The sequence below is a fragment of the Rhodnius prolixus genome, unplaced genomic scaffold (genome assembly GCF_049639745.1).
Source record: "Rhodnius prolixus isolate KJV_2025 unplaced genomic scaffold, Rpr scaffold_1, whole genome shotgun sequence".
Taxonomy (NCBI): domain Eukaryota; kingdom Metazoa; phylum Arthropoda; class Insecta; order Hemiptera; family Reduviidae; genus Rhodnius; species Rhodnius prolixus.
In genome coordinates, this window is record NW_027411581.1 from 43,943,599 (window position 1) to 43,971,220 (window position 27,622).

At 35.7% G+C, this 27,622-nt stretch overlaps 2 long non-coding RNA genes across 2 annotated transcripts; one reads left to right on the plus strand and one right to left on the minus strand.

Annotated features, from left to right (window-relative positions):
- Window positions 1-4,609: 4,609 nt before the first annotated feature.
- On the plus strand, window positions 4,610-22,543 carry LOC141460229 (uncharacterized). Its single transcript, XR_012461803.1, has 3 exons — window positions 4,610-5,034; window positions 8,078-8,324; window positions 21,997-22,543. It is a non-coding gene; the product is annotated as an uncharacterized lncRNA (long non-coding RNA).
- On the minus strand, window positions 12,901-21,968 carry LOC141460234 (uncharacterized). The gene is made up of 2 exons (XR_012461804.1): window positions 21,406-21,968; window positions 12,901-13,907 (listed from the first exon to the last, which is right to left on the minus strand). It is a non-coding gene; the product is annotated as an uncharacterized lncRNA (long non-coding RNA).
- Window positions 22,544-27,622: the final 5,079 nt, after the last annotated feature.

The window sequence follows — 27,622 nt, forward strand, 5'->3', positions numbered from 1 at the left end:
TTTTGCTATTTACTTTGTAATATGATCTTTACCTAAAATAATATAATATAAAAGGGTATAAAATAATCCAACGTGATAGAGCCTGCAGGGCGATCTAGATAAACCAATCGCTTCTGCCCATACCTACGTCTTCAATGTTTTAGGATCAAAAGCTAGTTTTTATGGGACATAAACGTAAAACAAGATCTCCAGAGTGCACTACGGGCGCCCCTATAAAAATCAAAGGCTTCCCCCTCTAACTTTAGGAGATATTGAGCTAAAAATACTTACTGATTTATTGCTTATTTTTTATATATATTTTTTTAAATACTCGTAGTTATATTTTTATTAAAAGAATTTTTTTCATCCTTTATTTATTTTAAATTAGGGCTTAACAATTAAAACGATAGCTACACCTGAATATAAGATTTCTTTTACCTAAGATGATATAAAATTTAATTTAGAGTTGAATGAAAAATAAGCAAGTCTCTGCGCGAACGCAGCTTAAAGAAACCATCAGTAAATACTGACTCCTTTATACTCAATTTTGGCACTTAGAGCTTTTAGGGATTAGTTGTGAGCACTTATTCGGGTTACCTAAAGGCCAACTCATCACAGCCTCATTTAAACGTATCCTCAACATTAGGCACAAGGAAAAAGAAAAGATTAATCGGCTAACCATTTGCATTGCCCTGCTGAAAACGGAGGCTGCTGCACAAGTCATCCGCTCCCCCGGTGCACTCCACAGTTTTTTACTATTTAGTTTCTTTCTATTTCTAACACAGAAATGATGGAGAAGACATTGTTACCAACCTTGACTATAAATCACCCTAAAAGGTACTTTATCTTTACATTTTTTCCCTCGAACCTACCCTTAACCTTTTTTTTTTTTTTTTATCTTAACCCCTACTTGACTTCTGCCTTGCACTTGCCTAGTGACCTCTGATCGAACGTGAACTTAACAGATGTGTTCTTGGATACATGCTTCACCAATAAGGTTACCTCCTCTATAAGTTATGTCAGTATAGATCATGGTGGAAGGTAGCTTCTCATCAGCCAAATTATTGTTTGTTTATTGCATAATCAATTATTGTTTCAGAATAAAATTTACTGTAAACACAAATTTTTTCGACCATTGAAAAACGAGTAACATAAATTGAAACAAAACTATCTGATTGATCATCGTTTTTACTTTTAGCCAGGATTACTTTTGTACTGGTCACGAAATCCCCTATATTTGTGAATTTCTTTCTACTTTGTTGTCTTAAATTTTCGCCAAAATATAGTTTCAAAACAAAACTTTTTTCCCCAACTTTGCTCCAACTTATCCTTGTATGATTTGTTGACAAGGAACGATACACCGCAAAAATGAAACTCCAATCGATTTGGCTTTAATAAAAAACCTTGTAATTAAAGTAATAGGCCACGTGTCACCATTTCATTGAATTTCCCATTTATCATGTGGAAGTTTAAAGTTAAATTATTTTTCCGTTACATTTGTGTCTTTACAAACTTGCTGAGCATTGTCCTGCCTAAAATAATTCCGAAATCAATCTGTTTTATAAAAACTGTCTAGTAGGTTGAACTTTTAGGTTGATGAAATTTTGTTTCAGTCTAATGTAAGTATTAAATGCTTATTTAATAGTTTGGCTTTGCTATGATATGACACAACTGGAGTTATGGTTGTAATCTAAAGTAAAAAGTAAGTGCCACAGTAGAACCTCCCTGGATCGCAGAGGTAAAGGCAATTTAACCAATCCTCGTTGGATTTAAAGTATAATAAGGAAAAATAAGAAATAAGTAATTCCTCAAGGAAATAAATTTATGTGATGACGAGTTTGTGTGGAGAAATGATTATAATAGAGGTTTATTTTTTCTTTTTATTTAAGAGGGTCTTAAAAGGAGGTCAAGATAAAAAAGAAGTGAATAAAAAACCAAAAAGAATAGGATAGTGAGGAAGAAGAGGGACTAAATGGGTAGACAGTAGCAAGCCGAGGCCTGCTACCAGTATTACTGATGTTAGGTATCACAAAGAGAGCATGACTGAAGACGGATTTACATTGTACCTGGCTCTGTCCAGCCTTCAAGCTACAGCGGCTACCGTACCAACATATCTCCACACAATTCTCTATTATTCCATTACTCAACTTGGCTACCTACTTAGCTTCCTTAAAGCACTAAGTTTAAACAATTAAGGTAGTAATGATCGGCACTTAAACAATTTTTTTTTTTTTTAAAAAAAAAAGATTCACTCTTCACGCAATAATCAAAAGTTTGCATGACAAATTTTCTTAAAAGACAGGCAAGGAGGAAATTTATCAGCTTTTGCTACTACCCAATTCTTCTTGATTGATGTACCCCATGTTGCCCTCTAGTTTGGATATTATAGTACGAGGGGGTACCCAAAAAAAACCGGAATTAATTTTTAAAAGCTATTTATTTACAAATTTTTTACAGAACAACCTTATCCCCTTCAAAATACTCTCCATTACAACTAATACATTTGTCCTACCGGTGCTTCCACTGTTCGAAACATTTTTTGTAGTCATCTTTAGAAATGGCTGACAGCTCCTTCTTCGTTTTTTTCTTGACCTCTTCAATGTTGTCAAATCGGTGACCTTTCATGCCCTTTTTCATGCGTGGAAATAAGAAAAAGTCGCACGGAGCCAGGTCAGGCGAGTAAGGTGCGTGGGGCAGCGGAACCATGCCATTTTTAGCCAAAAACTGTGTAACAGAGATGGCTGTGTGTGCAGGTGCATTGTCGTGGTGGAAGAACCAGTCTCCTGTTTGCCACAAATCGGGTCTTTTTTGGCGAACACTATTGCGCAATCTTTTCAAAACTTCCAAATACAAGGTTTGATTGACGGTCTGACCTGGGGGGACAAACTCTGAATGGACTACGCCTTTGGCATCAAAAAAGCAAATCAGCATTGTTTTGATGTTTGACTTGACTTGACGACATTTTTTTGGTCGGGGTGAAGATGACGTCTTCCATTGGCTCGACTGTTGCTTTGTTTCTGGGTCATAACCATAGCACCATGACTCATCACCAATAATGACCTTTTACAGAAAGTCTGGATCAGTTTCAAGCTGTTGTTTCAATGCACGACATGTTTCAACTCGATGTTCTTTTTGATTGTCAGTCAGAACTCGAGGTACAAACTTGGCAGCAACCCTTTTCATCCCCAAATCTTCCGTTAAAATTCGCTGAACCGAGCTCCAAGATAACCCACTACTCTCTGACAGTTGATCAATTGTCTGTCGACGGTCTGTGAACACCAGCTCTCGAATTTTTTCAACATTTTCGTCGATTCGGGCAGTTGATGGACGTCCAGAACGAGGTTTGTCAGCAATCGACATGTCGCCATTTTTAAACCGAGTAAACCACTCGTATACTTGAGTTTTTCCCATAGCGTCATCTTTGTAAGCTGTTTTCAACATTAAAACACTTTCAGCAGCATTTTTGCCGAGTAGAAAACAAAATTTCAGAGCTGCACGTTGTTCACTTAAACTTGCCATCATAAAAAACGAAAAAAGAACAAAACAGCGCTGGTAAAAACAATCACTGCAGATGAACAGAACAAGCCAGGCAGACAACACAGGCAGGACTGAACTGGCAAGGAATTGCGCTATACACGTCTAGCGGCAGAAATGCGCACTACATAAGCTCCATGCGCGGTAACGCAATTCCGGTTATTTTTGGGTACCCCCTCGTATATTGTTCGATGCCTTGTGACTGTGCAGACGACCTGGCTGATCATTTCTAGCAGCTTGCCTTGAACACTGCAACGGCCTGGAATTTATTGAAGCCGATTCACGGCCAGTAGTCTAATATAGTGTAAGAGTCCCTTTCATTTCATTTCATTCCCATTCTAGTTTTTTTACTTCCAAAGAGCAAAATAGCTGCCTGGGATCAACAAGAAAGGCAGTATGTGGTTCAATTCTCGAAAATAGCATTACTATTGCGAATGCAATTGCAACTTTTCGCGTACCGCATTGGTTGCACGTTTACCAATTACCACACTCTGTTGCGGATAATATTTAACTAAGGCAAGAAATATGTAAAAATATGGTCAAATATTGGCTCTAATTATTTATTTATATAGTGAACTAAGGCACGTCAACGGTTATTGGCGCCCGTAGATTTTTTCAATGCACTGCCTGTCTTCGGAAAGTATTCTCTCGTAACAGACCACACTGTCCATCACCAGACAGCGAGCTGTAAGAAGCTTCTAGGAAGAGAAAATCTAAGGGCCAGCAGTTAGATTCGAACCCGGGGCCTCCACGTGGAATCTAATAAGCTAATCCTTTCCCTATTGGTTCTAAATTCATATTTCTAAAAGAATCTACAGGCGGTTATTAAAAAGGAAAGAAAACATATGTTTCTCAGTTCCTAACTATGACAAAAATAGCATCAATTTGATAGTTATAGCACATGGTTTTTATTATGATATTCCGTAACATTTCAAGAATTATACAAACTACTTCTGTTTACGTTACATGATATATTCAAAGTGTAGTAGGGGTTAAGTCTTAATTATATTCTTCTCATTTTTGTTTTTGTTTTTTTGTAAGAAAGGAATTATATACATATATATATAAAAGAAATTCAAGTGGCCTATTTTAGAACATATGTTTGTACATATGTCACAGGTTTTAGAGTGATAATGACGGCTGTGAAAGGTCAGTTCTGTATAAAAACAAATGCAAGCTGTTTCTAGAATATGTTTACTAGCGCAGTTATTTTGGAAGCCGTGCATGTAGTAAGTGCGCTCTCTATATCACATGTGATTGTTTGTGTGTCTTCTAACATTTGACACCGGCCTGTTCTAGCTTTCTTATCCCTCGAGCGTCCTCTCTTCGCCTAGAACCAACTAAACACAGCTGTTTTTAAAAATTGATAAGTTTTCACTAACTTCACGGTAAGTATAGATATGTTGATTTCTTATTTGGATCTGTGCTGTACACGGATGTAAAAAGCTTTAATTATCTTTCATGATGCTGACTGATGAATGTCAAGGATCGAGTATTCCATCTCACTTAATTCTGTTTTCTGTAAGTATTCTATTCTAGTTAACGATCATATACGGATTATAAGTTATATAATTTTGCAGATGCTTAATTCTAATTTTAACTTTATAATTTCTATACCTATTTATTGTCACTCTCTACTAAAAACAAAAAACAAAAATAGCAAGACAGTGTTTGTTAAACATGGAGACTGAGGTGAGAGCTTTGTCCAAACTTGACGAGTGAAAGTCTCGAGATGATGCTGGAATTATTATTTCTAGACTGAGCCACGTACCAGCCATTATGGTCAATTATCTTGCCTTCCTCTTTTTACAGATCCTAGAGACCTAAACGGTCTTTGTTCCTTGCGTATTCTGAATATTGACCCAATACTTGCAATGCAATGTTTTAAATATTTTTACTCATGACTTGAATTCGCCTTAAATTGACAAAACTTTTCTTAATACATCTATACTTTAACGATATTGATGGATATTTTAAATCACCTGTAAAAATCAAGAGGCACCAGCTTTCTACCTGTATAAGGCTGGAAACATAGTGGAGCGGCGGGCAAAGCGGCGATGATAGCGAAGAGCAAAGCGGCGAAAACAAACACTAGAAATAGATAGAGTTGCTCTATCTTCGCTTTGCTCGCCACTATGCGCGGTCCCATATGTTTACTTGTGTTTGATTTCGCCGCTTTGCTCTTCGCTATCATCGCCGCTTTGCTCGCCGCTCCACTATGTTTCCAGCCTAAGTCACAAAAGGAAGGATCTTGATGGTTAGCGTAAAGGTTCCGAATTGCACATTTTGTTTGCACATTTCCAATGCTGCAGATTGAATCTAGATTTCATTTTTAATCAAGTCAAATTTCCCATTTAATGCCTGAAATTGGTAATACTTCAAAATTAATGTTTCAACCTGATTTCTTGAGTTATATTTTTTTTCAATAAAGGGATTATAAAGCAAAAGAAGTGATCTTGTGGACCTTTACCGATTCACGAAATGAGAACGGAGAAGAAAATAATAGCATTCTCAAGGAAAAACTGTTTTCAAATCGTATTAATTGTTCAGATTCCTCTGAAGAAGCGGATTTCCTCATAGTGTGGCATAGTGCGGTTCAGTTGTTCTACTGATGGGGAGAAGGGTTATTGACCCGTATGCAGTTTTGAAATTGCATACAACAGTCACAGTAACTTCTGTTTCACTGGATAGAAGCTAAAAAGTTAACTTCAACGCAGCTCTATATGAACTGCCATTGCATTTCGGCGGTTATATCAACTTTGAGCGTATAAAAGCGAAGGATATTTTCAACGATATGAAACGTTTAAGAAATAATATAATAATAATTTCGTCGAATATTAATAAAATGCACTGGATATAAGATACTGCTTGCTTGGAGTAATTGCCTTGCAGAACAATACCATGTGTTTTGCACTGGATACAGCTAATGTGAGCAAGGTGTCCTATTCATTAGGAAAGGAGTTTGTCCGTTTCATGAGACAACCTTACGAGCTTAACAGCAAAATAAATCTCAACAACAACCTTAATAACAAATAATACTTCTTAAATTGCTAACTTCTGGCATAAAAATTACTTGATTTCATTGTGTCTAACTGATAGACCAAACTCGGTTAATGGTTTTTTTCTCTCTGCAATAGAGTAAAAATAGAGGACTGCGCGAGGTCTACGACATAAAGGTTACCTTTACAGTTTTTACAAAAAATGATTTTATCATCTATTCGTTACTATATCAAATAATATGATGTTTTTATTTTACTTATCAATTTATTACAAGCTTTTAGGCGATTTATCCATTTAACTGAGAGTTTTAACAGCAAATTAAAGAAAAGCATAAATAATTCAAACTTACTTGTGCATTAAAGAAAGCAATGCTTGAATGCAATACTTGTTGCGGCCGTTATGATGAGCAAAGTTTGTCACGTCTGTAAAGTCGTATGCTTGAAGGTTTGCCATGAATCAATTTAAATTAAAATCTCTATAAACAGTGGAAAAACCAAAATATAAACTGAACATATTTGCTTCATGAACAAGAGGATAGAAACTACCCAGCGGCAGCACTCGCCACAGGAAATCGATGATGACGATGTTCTTCAGTCTCTAAGGAAGTCGCGGAGCAACACTGGCGGTTCAGTCGACGGTCGGATTGTCAGGAATGTAAGAATAGCCGATAGACTACTGTACTAAAAGATTAGAACAAGTAGAGCAGCATGGAATTTTTGGTATTTAGTCTTGGCGAGTTGGTCTATAAAGGGGATGTTGAGTATGTTGTGAAGAGTGAGGTTAGTCTTGTAGAAAGGAGCGTTAACTTGGAATGACTGTACAATCTGAAAGTTTGTAGGTTAGGCTGAACCCTTCAGCACAAGTTCCTAAATCAATCTTCACGTTGATTACAAATCAACCTGTAGAACTCATACGATTGTAAAGCAGTTTCACACGATTTGTCATTGCTTGTCTTTTAAGTCTAGTAAGTCAATATAATAAACAGCAATATCAAATTAATTTGTAATATTCAAAATCAATTGCGACGATTACCTTAATTATTAAAAATAATATTACTCATCGCAATTATGTAAATACTAACGTATGCTTAGATTATTCTTCTAAATAAAATTTTTAATTTTCAGTAAAGTTGAAACATAATTATAGGATACCACATACTTGTGATAAGGATGTAATTAATAATTGGTTACTGGGTGCTTGTCAGCATGAGGTACCTAAGTATTTGTTTATTTTGTCAAGTAAAGCTCGCCTAATTCTTTAAAATGGAGCCTTGAAAAAAAAAATGAATTAAGTAATGCGAAAGAAAATCTCAGCAGAGATTAATTATTATGTTATTGCTGTAAAACACATATTTGCTACCATTACAAGGAAAGATGGCAAATGTAAGCTTTGTTAGACGAAGCTGTGATATTCTTAAGAATCTGATTGGAGCATTTCTTTTCTAAATATTTCTCAGACAAGCCTAAGGAATTAACATTTTTATAAAGTTTATCAATCACACACTATAAGTCTTCGGTTAAAATTTTGTTTCTATAAATTAATTGATTATTCTTGAATTCTTTAGTTTGGTAATCAGAGGATTGAAAGATTGAAATACTTCCAATGATCCTTCGGACATCAAGAGCTACTTCACACTTCAGTAATGTTGATTTTATCCGCCACAGCGTGCTCTCGTTCTGCCGGAACTGACCGATCGACAAGTTCTGTTCATTTCTGGCAGATTGGTCCATCGGATTGTTGAAGAGTAGTTTACTAGCAGTTTCCAGCACTGGATGGCAGAGAGAATCAGCGAGAAACATCAGCACAACTTGGTAATCAGCTTGTAAATGAAAAATACAATTTAATTGAGGCTACCTACATAAGATAGCTCCTACATCCGCCTGGATATTTTTATGTGAACAGTTTCTTTTTTTTTTTTTTTATTCTTTGACTTGTTTAATGTAAACACTAAGAAGGCAGACGCTTGTATGGAGTGGCGACCGTTGATATGCGCTGTAGTGGTGGTGACAAGTGCTAAACAAGCAGGCTACCTCTAGAAGGACCCCTGCTGATAAGCATTAACACACTGACTCATTAACAGCACAACGATCCCAATCTCTGTCCCTCATATTATTATTAACATTTCTTATATGTTCTAAACAATCCAGAAGGCAATGCACGTTTACTACCGTCCTCCTTCCAGGTTCTACATCTCTTATATCTGTACATAAATATACATACATGGTTATAGTCAAGTGGTCCAAACGAACCTCGTAACATCCACAGGGCATATGCCACGTAGTTTAAACACACTTTTATCATGGAAATAAGACATTTATGGTATTCTTTTTTTATTTTATTTTTTTCTAAAGGGTCACACGTGATTTAAACAAAAATGAAGCTTTATTATGGAGGAAGATTTATTCATTTTCGTTGTGTGAAGTTTCTAAGATGAATTACAAAATAATGACAAAAAAAAAAATTAATTTGTAAGTAATTCACTGTAGCGATTTGTTCGATGCAAAATGCAAAGTAATTGAACTCATCTGTTATCGGTTTGAAAATTATGAAGTAGAGGTTCGTCATCACAGTTTAGTGGCAAAAATGATAAGGAATCTTTCTGTGGCCGTTGGCCTGTTGGCGACCGAGAAAATACGTTGGCTGTCATGCTAGCGAGGAAGTCACAAACTTACTGTTGGACAATAATCAACCCATTTCTCCAAGAAGTGAGAACGAAACTAGTACAGCTTTATCTAGTAAAAGCTCCTAGAATTTTAATTGGCTAAGACTAGTACGATCAATTAAGGAGATCAAAGAGATAGCAGAGACTCCAGGCCACCAGATACAGTCGCAGAGATTTTAAAAGTGGAGGCCAAAATATATGGTGTGATTTTACTTTAGAAAGATAGTTTGGTTCTTATGTAGTAATTAGGAAATCATCTTCACAATGAATACATTGTGTCCGGTATCATCTGGACGTGCGCGACGAACAAAGTGACATGGTTGGCATTGCGCTTGTGAAAAAAAGTGTCATATAATTTTTTTTTTTCTTAATGAATTTCTTTTAAGAAATATTGGCCGTTGTTGAAAATGGCAGCAGAAGACAGTATTGGCGTGCAAACATCTAAAACGTACTCTATGTGCTGTAATGTGGTAGAGCAAGGAGTTATTGTAACATTACCGCTTGTTGCGGCAGTACGCTACATCTACGAGAATGGTGAAATATCGAACACGTAGAAACCGCGAACAACTCTAAAATCTGTACAAAAACGAGAAACTTTTTATACAGTAAAGTAAAATATATATATATACACAAAAGATTTTTCTTTGCTGCCTAAACGTAACTGGGTAATTTGATACAGTTATAAAGACGTAGGCAATGTTAGAGAAGTCTTTGCTACATGATGTGTCAGATGCTGGATGTTTCTGAAGAGAGAAAAACATCAATGCTTCACACACTTCTTGCCTTTTCTAAACACTTACAGCAAAAAGAAGTGAGAGTGACTTACAAAACTGCTGAAGGTAACTTTTTAACAGCCTTCTTGTCAGTACTTATCTGTAACTTGGTTAAGTGTTATTGAAGACTTTTATAATTTTATTCGGGTAGTATGTATTACGTCACTATTATCAAATCCAATAGAAAATAATTTAGCAAATTCTGGATAAAGCTTGAAGAGAATAACTTGGCCATTAATCATTTTTAGTGATCTTTCGGCAACAGGGACACATTTACGGCTGCAGCCTAAATTGGCTTCAATAGTTCTTCGCTGCGATGAGGATTGGAACCGAAAAGCCTCTTACTTACAGGATTACCGACTCTAATAAGTGAACTCTGCAGAAAAAATATTACATGGGCATCATAGCCAATTTTAGGATTTTCTGTCTTTAGAAGGCAAGAACAGAACGCCGAACGTATTGAAAAAGAGTTCAGAAAAGCCTCAAGCCAAATTCACGGCATGTAAAATAATTAGGGATAGGTAATTGATGCCTGCGAAAAATTTTAATCAATTAGTAATCTTAGTTAAAACTATTGGTCAGCATGTTATTTTACGCGAACCAAGCAATTGCTAACTGAACCAAATAGCTTAATTTACTAATCATAATTATAGATGAATTGGAAGCACCGTAATGAACAGAGAGAATTCAGATCGTACGGCCAGAAATATAAATAAGAAATTCCAATTATGTACCTAAATTTAAATGACCACAACTTTTAAGTAAATTAGTGTTAATTTAGGTAGCGTCGTGAAATTAAATTAGACATAATTGAAAAGATTTTAAGGTACTTGACTGGTGAAGTTGAGTTGCTTTGAAGCTCAAAAATGGCAAACTAGAAAAGATGTTTTTTCTGTCTTTTAACCTCTAAGAACTGGCACTCCTTCTTGATGCATTCCTTTCTTGATTCTTGATGTAGTAGTATCCTCAGTAGAAACTGCATCCTTTCTTTTATTGATGTAAGTGACTCGAAGTAGGTCTGTATTCTGTCATGACATAAACATTCAGTTTAGTCGGATCTTTCCTGTCATTGCAAGGGCAGTTTAACAAACTGTGCTGCTACTTATTATCTCTTAATTGTCAGTTTCTACGTTATGATTCTTTCAAAATACGCTCCTTTCAGAATTTTGTTTTATTTATAATACTCTTCTAATCTTTTTAATCAAAGGAAACCCCAAAAAAAAAATTGAATAAATGTATAAAATAAATGAATAAACAAACATTACAAGCTGAAAAGGCCCTGATTTATATTCATAATTTTTCATCCTATGTAAAAATGTATTTTTAAGTCAATTACTTACAATAAGGAATATCATATTTAAGTTCTTACGATATAAGTGATGAGTTATCAGTCAAAATAATGATAATGAGACACACTGTAATTTCACTTGAAATGTCGTAATGAGAAATGAAGGCTGCTTGCTCGTTGGGCGAGTACTCGTAAAGAAGTGCAGGTCTAAAGAACGCTGCATATTGATATCATGTTACAGATTGTCAGACAACTTGATATTATCCATACATATATATCTGGTCCTATATTTTTATAGACATATTTCTATTGTCAATATAAACCTCTTCTTTCATATCTCCTTTTGAAGTAGGACAGATTATTTTTTATATATATAAAAAAAGCCGACGTCTAATGGTTGAAAGAATGAGGGAAAAAAACTTAGTATAAACAGCATCTATATCTGTGTAGAGCATGTCGGAGTGCCCTGTATTAGCGCTCAGATTACAGCGTTCGGTTTGTACAAATAATGACGATATTTAAGGACACTTAATGCAGGTGTCCCAAGGATACTTATCCTGTCTCCCTTACACTTATTTTTAGTAACTCTTTTGTTCCTGCTTTGTGGTTTAATAATATGTAAAGCAATACATTAGGTTTTAACTAACATTTTACAAACGAATTTAATTTTATCAACAGTTTCTGTAATAAAAATTATCATTATTATTACTTATTATACTATAATAAAATGAACATAATTTATTTTTTTTAATGTAGAGAGTAAAGTTTAAATTTTATCATTGAAAAGTGAAGTTGGTAGTTGAAACTACGATTACAAATTAAGACCATTTGTTTTTTGTTGTTGCGTAAATTTCTCTTAAAAACGACCTTTAAGAGGGGGTTTATGGAGCCTTCGGGCCTCCATTCCGTCAGGGAGAATAGTTAAGGCTTCACCTTCTATTCACCAAGACCGTCCTAGCGTAACATTAAGTTATACAACATCCTGCAAGAGGTGGCCTTGCTTGATAACTGAACTCGGCGGATCTAGACGTGGATGTCAATAGAAATCCCGGATGGCTAAGGGAGGGAGCCACTCGTTATCCAGGGTGGTGTCCCCGGGGACAGCTTTGGAAGACACCCCCAATCCAAGATGTGAAACTCCGTGCTGAGGGATGAATGGCACAGGGGTGTTTGTGTCAAGAACGGATTCTCCGGGGTACCAGGCGATCCCCCGATAGTAAGTAGCCTTTTGGATGATGTTTTGGGTAATTTGGAATTTTATTTTAAGTAGAAAAAAGTTAAATTTCAGAATTATTCTATTTTCAGCCTTTTCTATTTACTTATTCGTTTCTAAAATAAATAAAATGTAATCTTCAGCGCCTACGCTGACGAATTAAAACTTCACATTGATATTGATTGCATACTTCAATTAAACTTTAACATTCTGTCATTTTTTCAACATGGTAACTGGTTAAATACTGCGAGTTAAATTTAAATGAGCAAGGTTGGCGACCAAAACAGGATACAACAAGGCTTCCTTGCGGCAAGCTGGTGTGGGATAAGTTGGATGTATATTCAGTGCCACTTCAAACTCCTAAGTGGTCATCCGTCATGTTGGACTAAAGACTTTGGAGAGAAGGTATTGCTTTAGTTTACACAACAGCCCTGATGTCACAAACTGTCGAAAGCTTACGTCAAATACAAGAAGGCATACTTTTTTTTTTTTAAGCTGAGAAAAGGTTTCGAGAAACAAGGATCGTTCTTCGGAAGGATGTTGGCGAAGTTCTGGGGGATTTAGATTTAGATTTAGTTCTGCTTGATCGCACTGATCCAGGATCTCTTAAAGGATTTCTTAAAGTTGTGGACAATAAAAAAAAGTTGATTTCTTTCTTTATCGCATCTGACTTCATATTTATCCTGCGTAAAGGAGATAGTGAATTTACGCCATGTTTTAAGCGTGACAGACAGTCGCGTGCAACGTCCCAGCTAATCGAATAAACTACTAGAGAATGGCAACAACTTCCATTTTGTGATGGCTCTACAAATGTTTTTAGCTGCCAACTGCAGGGCTTTGTCTCTCAGTTTTGCTAGCAGACTTATTACACAAAGCTTCGAAACACCTTTTTTGACTCCATGAAAATCTTGTTCCGCACACTCCTCAGCAACATCAAAGTCCAAAAGTGGTTGTGTGAATGAGAGTAATTTTCTTTTGTTGCGGAAGTTGGCTAAACTGGTCAATCTGCGTCAACTAGTTCATCACGATATTCTTTGTCCCTTAATTAGATATATATTCTTCTCATTATATTATTATACCTAAATATTTTCTATCTTCATTTCTCACCGTTTGACCCTCATCCTCTTATCTGCATAAAATGTTAACAAATTAGATTTCCGTTTTAATTAATTGTCATATTCTACAAGGCGTTTTGCATAGTATCTACTTTGGAAACTGAATTGTTGATTTACACAATTAATTCGTCGTTTTTATGCTGGTACTCTGTCTGGGTCATTAACTTAATAATTTTTGTTTTGTTTTGTTTTCTTTTAATTGTTTTTCTTCCGCTTTTGGAGTCAATGCCTTCTTCAACTGATCATTTAAACCAACAGTTATTCAACATTAACGGATGTGAAGCCAAATCCCCAGTAATCGACATCGATCGGTTTTAACAAATTAGTCCTGTGTCCGCCATAACTAAAAAAAAAGCAAAAATCACAAATAGTGAAAATTTGTTGTATCGATTAGTAGCTATTACAGGAAACCACAATAAGGTTTTGGGGAAAATCGGGGTAGCAAAAGTACCGCTACACAGAATTTTTCAGGTGTAACGGTAGCCGAGCGGGTTAGAGACGACACCTGCAAAGCTAATATGTATTGTTGGTATTGGGTTCGATTCCCGGTCTAGGCCTTAGATTTTGTTTAATGTTTAATACGAGAATTAAATAGGGTATGTGCGGAAATCGGTGCTAAGTTTGCGCTCATAACTGCGAGACAAGTATTTAGCTTGCAAGAGCGAGCCACGCGGTGTGCGGATCTTATCTTCTCAGGATCAACAAAAGGTCCTCTCCTCTCTGCGTAGATTGCAATGAGGAGGAGGATTTCAAACATGTAATAATGATATGTCCACGTTATGTGGTGGAAAGGAAACGAATGTTTGACGATATATACAGGTATTTAGATGCACCATTTCGCTACGAAGACATTATATTCTCCAGCAACATCTATGTGCTTAAATCTGTAGCAGAGCTAGTAAAGAAATATGAGTGTATTTAAAAGTTACAGCCGATTAGAATGAATGCAAGAAAATAATTAGAGAAGGATTACGTGATTTTAATTTCGGTTAAGCTATAAGGATGGCAGGAATATAGAGTACTGATCCATCCATTAGCTGTAGTTTATGTAAATAGTTATATATAGTAGAGGGATGAATGTGTGAAGCGAATGTATTTATAAGTAAGAATGGAGAGTGAGTGATATTCTAGTGATAAGCACCTAGACGATGTATGGCGGAAGCCAATGACAAAAAAAAGGCAAAAAAAAGAAGAAAAAAAAAGGATTTACCTACAAATATAAATTTAGTTGAGCCTGAAATACTGGATCATCACGTTGGTTTATGCCTGATTTCGATTATTCATTCATCATCAGTACAGTATAGAGAATGTGACTTCCACATATATTGTTTTTGCTATACGCTTTTCTAAAAGTATTCTCTGTAATGAGAGAACATTTTCCATAAGGGCGACAGCGCACTGAAAAAAGGCTCCGATCGCTTGTCACTTCAGATGTTGACGCTCCATAGATGATAATAATAATAATAAATTCCAAACATATTAAATTATGAAAATAAAATTTTTTATTGCTTAACGAAGTCTTGGATGAGGTTTCATTTGCATTAGTAATAATTCTTAACGCATTTTTCTTTAAATAAAAGAAAAAAGATTTAGCAAAGATCAATGCAGATAGTAACCGTAATGTAACATGCACTTAGCAGTAGATTTTATTGTACCAGTATTGTTAGGATAATAAAGTAGTTAATAGATAATGCTTAGATATTTGATTCCGGTATCTTATCGATGTATAGAATAGTAAACAACTGGTCGATAATGTTGAAAGTGTTGATTTGTTTGGTACGTTACGTTAGAAATAGTAGTAGTAGCAATAATAACATTAGAAGCTTACAGTAGTGTAATGTGTAGTGCAGTAGGCAACACTCAGACGCGCACGCACAAACACTTGTAGTATAGCTGTGGGGAGGGGATAGTGTGTGTAAAAGTGTCCTTGGCCAGTTGGTAGTATAGTGTGTATGATTTGGGAGACTACTACGTCACAACTGGGGCCACGTGTTCATCAGCACAGCTAGCTGTCATACACACGCGCCCACCTTCATGCTTATATACAATTTCTTTTTCTATTTTTTTTTTTTTTTTTTTTGGTGTGTGTAAACGCCTACAAACGTTCTCTTTCTCCACTACTTGTTGGCCGTACGTACGATTCCCGGCTGTTCGCTCATACCCCAGTACATCATCCTCCTCCTCCTCCAATAGACAATCATACTAACACCAGCTCACTTCTCAACCTTTTCCATTCGCCATTAAGGAAGCTCAACGTGTTCAAGTCTCCACACTTAGCCACCCCTTGTCACAGTATAAATTATAATACACCAGCCAGTGTCGGATGGTTGGGTAGAGGGTACGGTCCTGTCTATTTTTATACTTGTGTAGTGAGTGCCCATACGCGCGGCCGTCCTGGACAAGTCAGCGCGGGTCAATGCTCTCCTCCGCAGTCTCACCAATACTCGTCCACTCTTCAGGCCCGTCACACTCTTCTACCTCTATACTATCATCCTTAATTCGCAAAAGAATTATCCAAATTTTCGAAGGCCTGTTCGTGAAAAAAAATTAAAAGTCATATAAGTGATAGTTTGTCTTAAGCAGTAGCGTTGCGAGACCTTGAAACTGGACTCCCTTGCTAAAAAAGAATAAATAATCCGCACAAAAAAAAATTAAATTGCAATGAAGTTAATCTCACATTAAATTTATTTGCTTTGATACAGCAAACTGCAGCGAAATAAAGTAGTTTTTTTCTTTCCAATGCAGTAGTCAAACCAAGTGGTAGCAGGTTTGGGGCTTCAAGTACTTGTTACAACCTGCATTTTGAGCGTGCGCAATACAGTGGTTGCCAATCAGCGCCGCTGCAGTTTTCAAGCTTCTGTAGAACCCAGACACAAGTTTAAAGTCAATGAAACTTGTCAATTATGCTTTGTCTATTTAGCTAAACTTTATCAAATTTAGCTCATTATTGTTCTTATATTATTAGTGATTATTAAATTAATTATTACTTTACTGACCCTGACGAACAAAAGAACACTATATACCACTCCAAAAAATCGAACATCAACCGACTTCAAACCTTACAGTCTAAAATTCTGAGAACAATAGTTAACGCTCCCTTCTACGTCTCCAATCATACTATACACTCTGATCTAAATATTCCTCTCGTCACTGAAATAGCCCAATCTCGATACACAAAACTCCACTCAAATCTACACAGCCATTACAACCCTGTGATCCACAACATGTCTACTACAACACTTCCTTCAAATCCACAGCGCAGACTAAAGTAGCGGTGGCCACGCGATCATCTCAACATTTAACGCCGACCTCCTAGGATGGTCGCTGCGTAAGCTTGCCAAATCTGGCGAACTAAAGGCTTCCATCACTGGATGGTCGTCGTCCTCTCCAATCACGCCCTTGACGCACATGCATGTGCGCGTGTATGTATGTACACACATATATATGCGTGCATGTGTATTTGCGCCATCCCTTATCTCTCATCACTTTTGCCTATTGTACTAGACACAGTTGAAAAATTAACAAATTAAATAAAAAAAATTATTTTAATAACTATGAATATTTAATATTCTACTTATATCCTTACAAAAATTAAATTTTAATACACCTTATTAGATTTCATAAATAGACCACTGTATTCTTTTTTATTATTATTGCTAACATTAATTGTAACTGTAATGCCGGCCATAAACTATTGTTTTACTTTTTCATGTTTTTATAACACTGCAAATATGTAAATTTGTAGCTGAGTAAAGTAGATGAGGCTGAAATAAATAAATGAATAAACATAAATGCATTTTGATACTGCATAATATGTTTGCAAATTTTTGTCAATTTGGTTGAAGTTGTAACTTCTACACCACCAGAACCATCTAGCATCCTCATATAAAAATGCCATTCTACACCACAAATCATAAAAATTGAAAAGACTTGTATTAAGAGATAAGTTGAGCAATACCCTAATTTCTGGGACTGTAATATGCTGTCATTTATTAAGCAAAAACCATACCCTGTAAAAGTGTACTTAATCAAGGCTAATTGAAATGTTCTTAAGCTAACTTACGATCGAAAGAAGCCGATTTTTCTGCCGCTTTGATACGTTGGACAATGAAGCTTAAGGATCTTAAGGAGTGAGTTTGTTTTAAAATGCTTCATTCAACCTATTTGGCATAAAATATCCTTCATTATAAATCTCAAGAACTAGCACTAAATTATAGACGCAAATGCATATATTATTTTTGTATTATTATTATAGTTGCATTTTAGATTCCTACACCCAGAGTTCTGAAATGTATAAAGAAGGACTTTAGATTGAAAGAATCGAATTTCCTGAATGTTGCAGGATTCTGGGAAACCCAAATTAGTTTCATAAATCTAGATCGGTTTCGTATTCAACTCAAGAAAGATATACGAGTATACCTTGATTTTTGCAAATATTTGCGTGCATACTACTTCTAATAACAACTTTTTCCTCTGGGTTAGGGTTCTTGGTGCTATATTGCACAATTTTCGGGTTATAAACAAAGATTTTGAAGGTAAAATAGTTTGCTCAATTTTAGAATAGTAGTGATCGTTACATTAGCATTCTAATATATTATATAACCTGGATTCCTTTCTTAAAAGCGAGTTGGTGGAACCTTACCACTTTGAAAAGGTTACGTTTACGTTTATTGCCAGCACATCCATTCCTTGACATTAAGATCCAACTTACTTTTATTTTTGTTTCTTTCACATTCTCTTGGTACATTATGTGGAATTCTCTGTGAAAAATGTCGAAAAAATTACTTCCAGTTCACAGTTTTAATGAGTGATTTTGAACAAAAAATCTCCAAAATGCCAAATCGCTGTAATCTCAAAATAGAAAAGTCATATGGATTTTTCCATCTGACAAGAAGTTTTTTTTAGTGCGTATCCGTGATCCAAAAATGCAACAATACTCTGTATTTTTATAGTATTTTCCGATTTTTTCTAGACGTTCTCAAAAATCTTTCAAAAACGCATGCCAACTAAATACATACATCAAGGCTAATCACTTTTATTTACCCAAAGTGGCCGGTAGGTAACAGCACTGGCTCATCATCCTCCACTCTCTTTCAAATTCAGACATTTCACTATCCTTCTAAGTACACTGAATTTTAGGAAACATAGACATTCAGGTCGCAATGGATTTGGCTTTTCATCCATCTCTACTAAGGTTATAGAACTTGGGCTTCCGGTAACAATAACATTAATCATTTCGCTTAAAATGCTTATGCAATATTTTGGGCATCCTTTAACTTTAAGATTTTTGCAAATCTTTCATTGATTCTTTTGTAACAAATAATTGAGCAAATCCTCGCTCATCAAAACACTTACTTAACGCCAAAAAATTCTTTATGAACATCTTTACCTACTCCTCAGTATTTCTACCTCAAAACATAATAGGAAATGATTCTTTGGGAATTTCGAGGTCCGGTCATCAATAAATACAACTTTTTTGCTTTATACCAACGTTTCGGTAATTTTTACTACCTTCTTCAGGGTATTATAAAAAAGTTTGTGAAGTTTAATGTAGATCATAAACAGTTATGATGATATACTCGTAGCTCCCTGATGACCGCACCTCGATATTCCCAAAAAATCATCCATCAACATCGGTCGAAATAAACCAAAAACCATAATAGGAAATGTACATATGCACTCAACTAGTTGAATTATTGATAATTTTGTAGTAATTTCTGTCGCAGTTCAGGTTTTAGTCGTCATTGGTCAGTTTTATAGTCCAAGTTGGTGGTACTATTAGAATGTGGGTTACCTAGAAATGTGCATGTTGTCTTGTCTATGAAGTCTTTGAATGTTGGTGCTTCCAGTTCTCTGAGTATCTGATCGTTTAGCTTAAACCACGATGCTCCCAAATTCAAGATTCAAATCAAAATATGCAGTATGCACTTTGTTTTAAAATACTTGCAATTTGTTACTGTAGTCTTATTAGCCTTTATCTGTTATACTATATTCGCCCATTTTTTCAGACGTTGCTTAACGTCCTACTACCGATTAGGAGGTGTTAGACGGAGACAGAAACACACTATTCCTACTAATTTTTTATCTTTTTTTAATAAATAAAAATTACCCGGGATTTGAAGAGGGGATCACCCACTTACAAATCAACGTTCGTGACCACTAAACCAACACCTGACCCTATGAAGTACTTATAGAAACGAATGGAGGTTGCGGTAACCCTCGATTAATTAGGGATAGAGCTATATATGTTAAGAATTGGTAGGCCATAATAAAGGTAAAAAAGTGAGTACTTCGAGAATTGTTGTAACAGCGGTTTGAATTATTAGGATCTCAGAACTAGTTATCGATAAAATAGATAAATGGGTTGGAAATATACGTTCAGTTTTATTAAAAAACAGAAAATCTATTTAAAAAGGTGTTCTATCACTATTTTGAGCATTAGTATTGGGTCAGTATTTCCTGTAAGTACAAAGTTAAATAACAGAAAATTCTAACATAATAATTTTATTCAAAACGAAAGAAAACATAAAAAATAAGAAGTACTATACATGGAAAAGAACCTAAACAAAAAGGAAAAACAAATGAAAGATATACTAGTGTTAATGTTTCGCAAAATATTCATTTCACATGTTGTACGCAGGTTCTATTGTAAGCGTCACGCGAGAGCACACGTGTTCGTAGAGCAAAGGAGGGTGGTGTACTATGTATATGTGGGGTACACAGAGTAGTAGGAGCAACTGAAGCTGCACACATGTGCGTGTCACAACTCATAAGGCAACTCTAGGATTATTGGAAAGAAGTATGCAACAAGTGCTCTTTGTTCCTTTGCAGGCTCTCTGGGCGTTAGAGTGGAAGGTGCGTACATACAAGTGATGCAACGGCGGGAGGAAAGCTCAATGTGTAAGGTGTAGGTGTAGAGAGGAGGGGATGACGGTAATCCTCGGTGAGGATGTGCCCTCACACATCTATTGCTCCCTAAAACATGCTCACATTCTGAGGCAATAATCTAGTGGACAGCGCAGGTTATAAGTGAGCAGATGCATGTGTAATCACGAAGTACTTGTTTTGTGTCCTCTACACACTCACTACGTTAGCCTTCCCAACAGTCTTCCTTCATTATATCTGATGTACGCATGTACATACGTACGCTGGGGACAACAACCTCTTACCATAACCATTAAACAAGTTTGTGTCCAAATTTACCACATTTGTTGTTTAAATTATTCAAGTAATAACGGAATAACGGAATCATTCCGTTTATCTACGTAAGTTATAACGTTTGTATCGTTCTTAAATATTGTTTCTTTAGAAGAAATACCACAAGGTTGGAGCAGGTAGAGGTTTTACTGAGATTTAATTAAATGAAGACAAATGTACATATACATAAAAATGTAAGGCTGGCTTATTTCCACCAATATTTTGACTGTTTAAGCCGTTGAAGCCAACAGTAGAATTAGATCATTTTGCTAGATTTTTCAAGCCCACAAAAATCAAAAAATCAAAGCAGTAACTAAACAATACATTAGATAGTGCTTAACAAACCACAACAAATATTACTTTAATTTAATTACAAATATCTCAAAGCTCACGGGTGACTCAGAGGGGTAGAGTTAATCCCAGAGTCACAGTTTTTTTTTTTTTAATTTAAGGCGCGTCAACATCTAAAGTCAGAGGCGCCCGAAGCTTTTTTTCAGTGTAACTGCCGGCCTCCGAACAAAATTCTGTCGTTACAAAAAACATTGTCCATCACCGTACTGGGAGATGTAAGAAGTTTCTAGGAAGAGAAAATCTAAGGGCTGGATTTGAACTAATCTCCACTAATGGGAATACAGTACACTAACCACTCAGCTAATCCATTCTGCTGCAAAATGATTCTACTCTCGTAGGCGCCACGATGACCGAAGTGTTAGAGGTGCGGACGTCCAAGCTTTGGTTTGCATTGGGTTCGATTCCCAATCTATTGCCCTGGATTTGATTCATATCCTTCGGTCGGGCACGGTATATCAAATTCATCGTATTAATCACTTTTTGTTTAGAAGGCGCTGTAATTGTAACAATCAGTAAATATAAGTAAATTATTCTTCACATAAACGAATGTTAAGACTTATGCTTTTAGTATAATTATTGTTGTTTTATAACACTACAAAAAATCATTTAGTTTAAGATTAATTGATAAAACAGAACATTAATAAACTTAGCAACTTGTAACCCTTCTTCCAATCATATTGCCCCAGCTCCTTCTTTCGATGATTGACACAGTTTCCTTTCGGTTCTTCTTGTCTTTTCGTGCGTTTACATTATTTTCGTCTGTATCAGTTCAGTCTCTCTGGAAGCTCTGACGGCAAGAAATGGTGCCAAAAGAGAATAAATATTTAAAATATGCGCAAAAAGAATAGTAATACTATTAATAACTATTAATTTTACATTTGCAGAAACGCGGACGCTGTTCCAAATTGACTAAAAAATAATTTCCATACTATTTTTGAAAATAAACGTCAACATGCTTAAGAAGAATGAAAAATAGGAAGCTAATACAAGATCAAGATGGCTGAGACCAGATGCTTACATATTCGCACCTCCAAGATATTATAAACAAAATGAACGAAATATCACAAAAAGAGAAACAGTCATAAAGAACTGAAACTTTATTTTATTTTTTTATTGCGAATCCACCTGGAGTTCAGACTGTTGTTTGGCCATCAAAATATATCATCAACCAGTAATACTTGTATTGTTATTTGTTTCTTATAAAGACTTGGTGTTTCAGCAAGAGTTAGTCAAAACATTATTTTAACATAGTTCACAGTTTAGTCTGAACAGAAAACAAGACAAAAATAAACAAAAGTTCGAATCATAAAACAAAAATGAATATGTTTTTGCACAAAATTGGAAAAGTTTATAAACTTTTATGCATCCGTAGATCATCATGTTGTTCTTATGTTGAAGTTATTTATGCTCATGAAAAATAGAGAAGCATTGTACGAGGGTCGTTTGAAAAGTCCGTGCAGTCTGGCGCGTATCTAGGTTATGTTTCGTTAGTAGCATCTCTTGGAAGAACACGCACCCAGTTTCAACCAGATCGGTCTATTTCTTTGTGTTTGGCATTCGTTTGAAACGAGGAAGTCGAGTAATTTCCAAAAAATGGACGAAAAAGAATTTCGTGTGTTGATTAAACACTACTTTATGAAAGGCAAAACGCCTCAGGAGACTAAAGAGAAGCTTGATAAACATTATGGTGACTCTGCTCCTTCGATTAGAACAGTTTATAAGTGGTTTCAAAATTTTCGGAGTGGCCATATGGGCACAAGTGACGCTGAACGTTCTGGACGCCCTGTTGAGGTTACTACTCCAGAAATCATTGATAAAATCCATGATATGGTGATGGATGACAGAAGAGTGAAGGTGCGTGAGATTGCTAGTGCTGTGGGCATCTCGAATGAACGGGTACATAATATTTTGCATCAACATTTGGACATGACAAAGCTATCCGCAAGATGGGTGCCGCGATTGCTCACGCTTGACCAAAAACGAAATCGTGTGAAGTGTTGCAAGGACGGTTTGCAGCTGTTCCAGAAGAATCCGCAGGACTTTAAGCGTCGTTTCGTCACTGTGGATGAAACATGGATACATCACTACACTCCTGAGACCAAAAAACAATCTAAACAATGGGTTACCAAGGGGGAATCTACGCCAAAAAAGGCGAAGACCGTTCCTTCGGCCGGGAAGATTATGGCGACTGTCTTTTGGGATTCGCAAGGAATAATCCTCATCGACTATCTGGAAAAGGGTAAAACTATTACAGGTGCATATTATTCATCGTTATTGGACCGTTTGAAAACCGAGCTGCAAGAAGAACGCCCACGATTGGCCCACAAAAAAGTCCTTTTCCATCACGACAACGCACCAGCTCACACCTCAGCAGTTGTGGTCGCAAAATTAATGGAAATAGGGTTCCAACTCGTTTCACATCCCCCCTATTCTCCAGACTTGGCTCCCTCGGACTACTATTTGTTCCCCAATATGAAGAAATGACTGGCGGGAAAAAGATTTTATTCAAACGAGGAGGTGATTGCAGAAACGAATGGCTATTTTTCAGACTTGGACAAATCCTATTATTCGGAAGGGATCAACAAACTAGAGCAGCGTTGGACGAAGTGTATAAACCTAAAAGGAGACTATGTTGAAAAATAAAAAAGGTTTACTCCAAAAAATTAAGTAGTTTTTATTTTTGCACGCACTTTTCAAACGACCCTCGTAATTACGAAAATTATCGAGTAAAAAAAAATCTTAGTTTATCAATATTTAATTCAGAATTTAAATAATCAAAAAATATTTATATGCGGTTCAGTTTAGTTTCGTCATTGATCGCTAGCAAAGATTCCATTGTAACTTGTAATAATTTGTAGGATCGATATTTTTTTCTAATTTTGAAATGGCTCTTATGATTTTTATTAAACCTCTCTCTGCGCCTGCGTAAATAGATCTCGTAACCTTTGCCAATAAAACTTCAATTAAGAACACTTCTGGAATGCGAAGAAGGCCTTCTCTTTCAAGTCTTCATTTCAATGAAATAATACAGGCTCCTCTACCTTATGTATCATAAAGGAAAATTAAAATTATTATTTTGAGCTAGAAAGAAATTCTAAACTAAAAATTACAATAAACTGTTTTTGCTTTTTGTTTTTTACACTCTCTTTAACGATTTTTCTATCAACTTCTTTAAGAAATTAAATAAATGTTAATCAATGATGAATATTGTTACCGAAAATTGTTAAACTTAGAATTCTAGGTTAGCGAGGAATCGGTCAAATAAAAAAAAAAAAACTCGTCTCTTTGCCAACGTTTCGACAAATATATTGTCCTCTTCAGGGCCTGGATATTACAAATACACAAATACAAACAATTCAGTAATACAGAAAATCAGAAAAAAAACAGTAATATAAAAATAAAAATACAATAAACTTACGTGGCTCAATAATTATAAAGAATTTATTGTATTGTATTTTATTTATTTATTTTTTTTTTATTGTATTTTTATTTTTATATTACTGTTTTTTTTACTGATTTCCTGTATTACTGAATTGTTTGTATTTGTGTATTTGTAATATCCAGGCCCTGAAGAGGACAATACAGGGTGTCCCAAGCTACGAGGGTCGTTTGAAAAGTCCGTGCAAAAATAAAAACTACTTAATTTTTTGGGGTAAACCTTTTTTATTTTTCAACATAGTCTCCTTTTAGGCTTATACACTTCGTCCAACGCTGCTCTAGTTTGTTGATCCCTTCCGAATAATAGGATTTGTCCAAGTCTGAAAAATAGCCATTCGTTTCTGCAATCACCTCCTCGTTTGAATAAAATCTTTTTCCCGCCAGCCATTTCTTCATATTGGGGAACAAATAGTAGTGGTAACCAATTGTTTAGATTGTTCTTTGGTCTCAGGAGTGTATTGATGTATCCATGTTTCATGCACAGTGACGAAACGACGCTTAAAGTCCTGCGGATTCTTCTGGAACAGCTGCAAACCGTCCTTGCAACACTTCACACGATTTCGTTTTTGGTCAAGCGTGAGCAATCGCGGCACCCATCTTGCGGATAGCTTTGTCATATCCAAATGTTGATGCAAAATATTATGTACCCGTTCATTCGAGATGCCCACAGCACTAGCAATCTCACACACCTTCACTCTTCTGTCATCCATCACCATATCATGGATTTTATCAATGATTTCTTTGGGGATACCTGAAAAAGAAGGTAATTATTCATAACTTTTTTCTTTCTTTCCTTATTTCTACTTACCTAAAAGCATTTCTAAATCTAGGTGTACCAGAATCAAGCCGGAATTGCAATTTTAGATGAACTAAAGCAGAGAATAATAGATACGTGTAAGTCGGTTAAAGCCGAATCTATTTCTTTGGCAGTAAGGGGCAATTGGCAGGAAAGAGCATGTCTATGCATCTCTAGTGGTGGAGGCCATTTCGAGCATGATCTGTAATATTAATGAGGAGTAAAATTTATAATAAAATAGTACTTTTCTTCTTATTCAATCAAAAAACCTTTATAATATTATCATTTTGATATTTCTTATAAGAATCATGTTTTCATTCATAACTTCTAAAATATCGCTCACAGAAAAAAACCGTTCAAGTAAATTTTTCTTTAAAAAAATAGAGGAATCTATTTCTGAAATAAAAACCGCACCTTCCCATTTGAAAAAATGAAGTTGATGTCTGTATCTCGCTTCTGGAAGCACCGAAAAAAATTTACAAAGTAAATTTGGATTCCTTACAAAAAACTAAGGGAACACGTATTTTTTAGTTTCTTTCTAGCTATCCTAGTTTCCGAGAAAAAGTCGTTATCCATATAGCTTGGGACACCCTGTATATTTGTCGAAACGTTGGCAAAGAGACGAGTTTGTTTTTTTATTTGACCGATTCCTCGCTAACCTAGAATTCAATGTTAATCAATGACTTTGATTAAGTTTCATGTCGGTTTAGTGGATGGTTTTAGTAAAATTATCTAGGTTTAGAAAATTCAGGGTGTACAAAATATATTTAATGATTTCGAAAATTTTAGCCATAGATAATCAGGTGATCTTTAGGTAGGTAGTTCTTTTTATTTTTTTAAATAATTAATGTAACAACTGTTAAGTTAATGTTGTAGTTGTAGAAGTAATGTGTAACAACCTGAGGAATATTTATACAAATATAAATAATTTTGTAGTAGAATTTTCTGTATAAGATAGATTGTAGGTTAGGTTATAGAAGAAATGGAGAACATGTGGAAGGATGGTAAAGTTGTAAAGGCAGGTACCTCGGTCTATGTGTGCTAGTATATAGTCGTGGCCATACACCTACACGGGCACACTAACACCTGAAGGCGACGCGCTGTCTGGGACGACGTGGTCTCAACCACTTTTTTTTTTTTGTTCAAACTTACACAGAGATCTCTTGAGGAGAGAAGAGCGGAACAGCAATGTACAGACAGATTGTGAGGGAAGAAGATAGAAGTTGACCGAGGGCAAAGCTTTGCCTTTTTTGTTCAACTCTTAGGAAGGAGATAGCATCACATGTCTCTCTCTCCTTTACCCTCACAAACTTACGTTCTATAAACCTCTTCAACAGATTTTTCTATTTTTACACACACAGACAGAGATATTATATACAAAATCTTTTCTCTACACAAAACTCCTCTTTAGTGCACCCTGAAGGCACACAAATATTACTATCATATGACCTGAAAAAAAAGAAAAAAGAACCTCATCTTCCTTAACTATAGTTCAGGTTATTATATTCTAATTTCTACACCTACTACATCTGGAGAAACTGCTACTGGAACTACCTCTCCAGCATCCAAACACACAACAGATCTCCTACCAAAACCACTTACTCACACAAACTCAACTAGTGGTTTTTGTTTAAAAGGAAAGTAAGTGCTGCTATGGACCGTCTACCATATGGTGATCCACTAGGTTCAGCTATTAGAACAAACCACCAGCAGTTTGGGGCGAACAACCACCACTACAGGCACACTGCTCTTCTTATACTCGCAAGGCTTGAGTAGAACACATCTTTTCCATAGATTTATTTGGGTAAAAATTAACAAAAAAGAAAATATCCAGTAATTGTTCTCTGTAGTGGTTGAATATTGGCTGTGTTCTAGTGTGAACACGCTACTAAGGTCACATCTCTGGAACAGGTGGCCACACGGTTGAAACAACGGCAAACTAATACAACCAAAACCTCTGGGGTTTAATAGAGGGACTTTCTAAAGCATATACCCCCACTCTTAGCCACCTTCCGTGCTTCCGACCCCTTCTTCGTCACTGATTGTATCTAACACAGTTGTGTGCCCCGTTATGTATATTATAAACACCTTCTAAAGTACTGAGAGTAGGTGGGGCAAATCGAGTTAATGTTTTCTAATAATTCTATTGTTCTAAAACACTAAATTTAACTATTTTTTTTGGTTTTCAATTAAAACTAATTAACACAACTATAAAACATGACGTGTATCCACAAATATACACATATAAATATTAATGCAGTTGTCAGGCTGTTGTA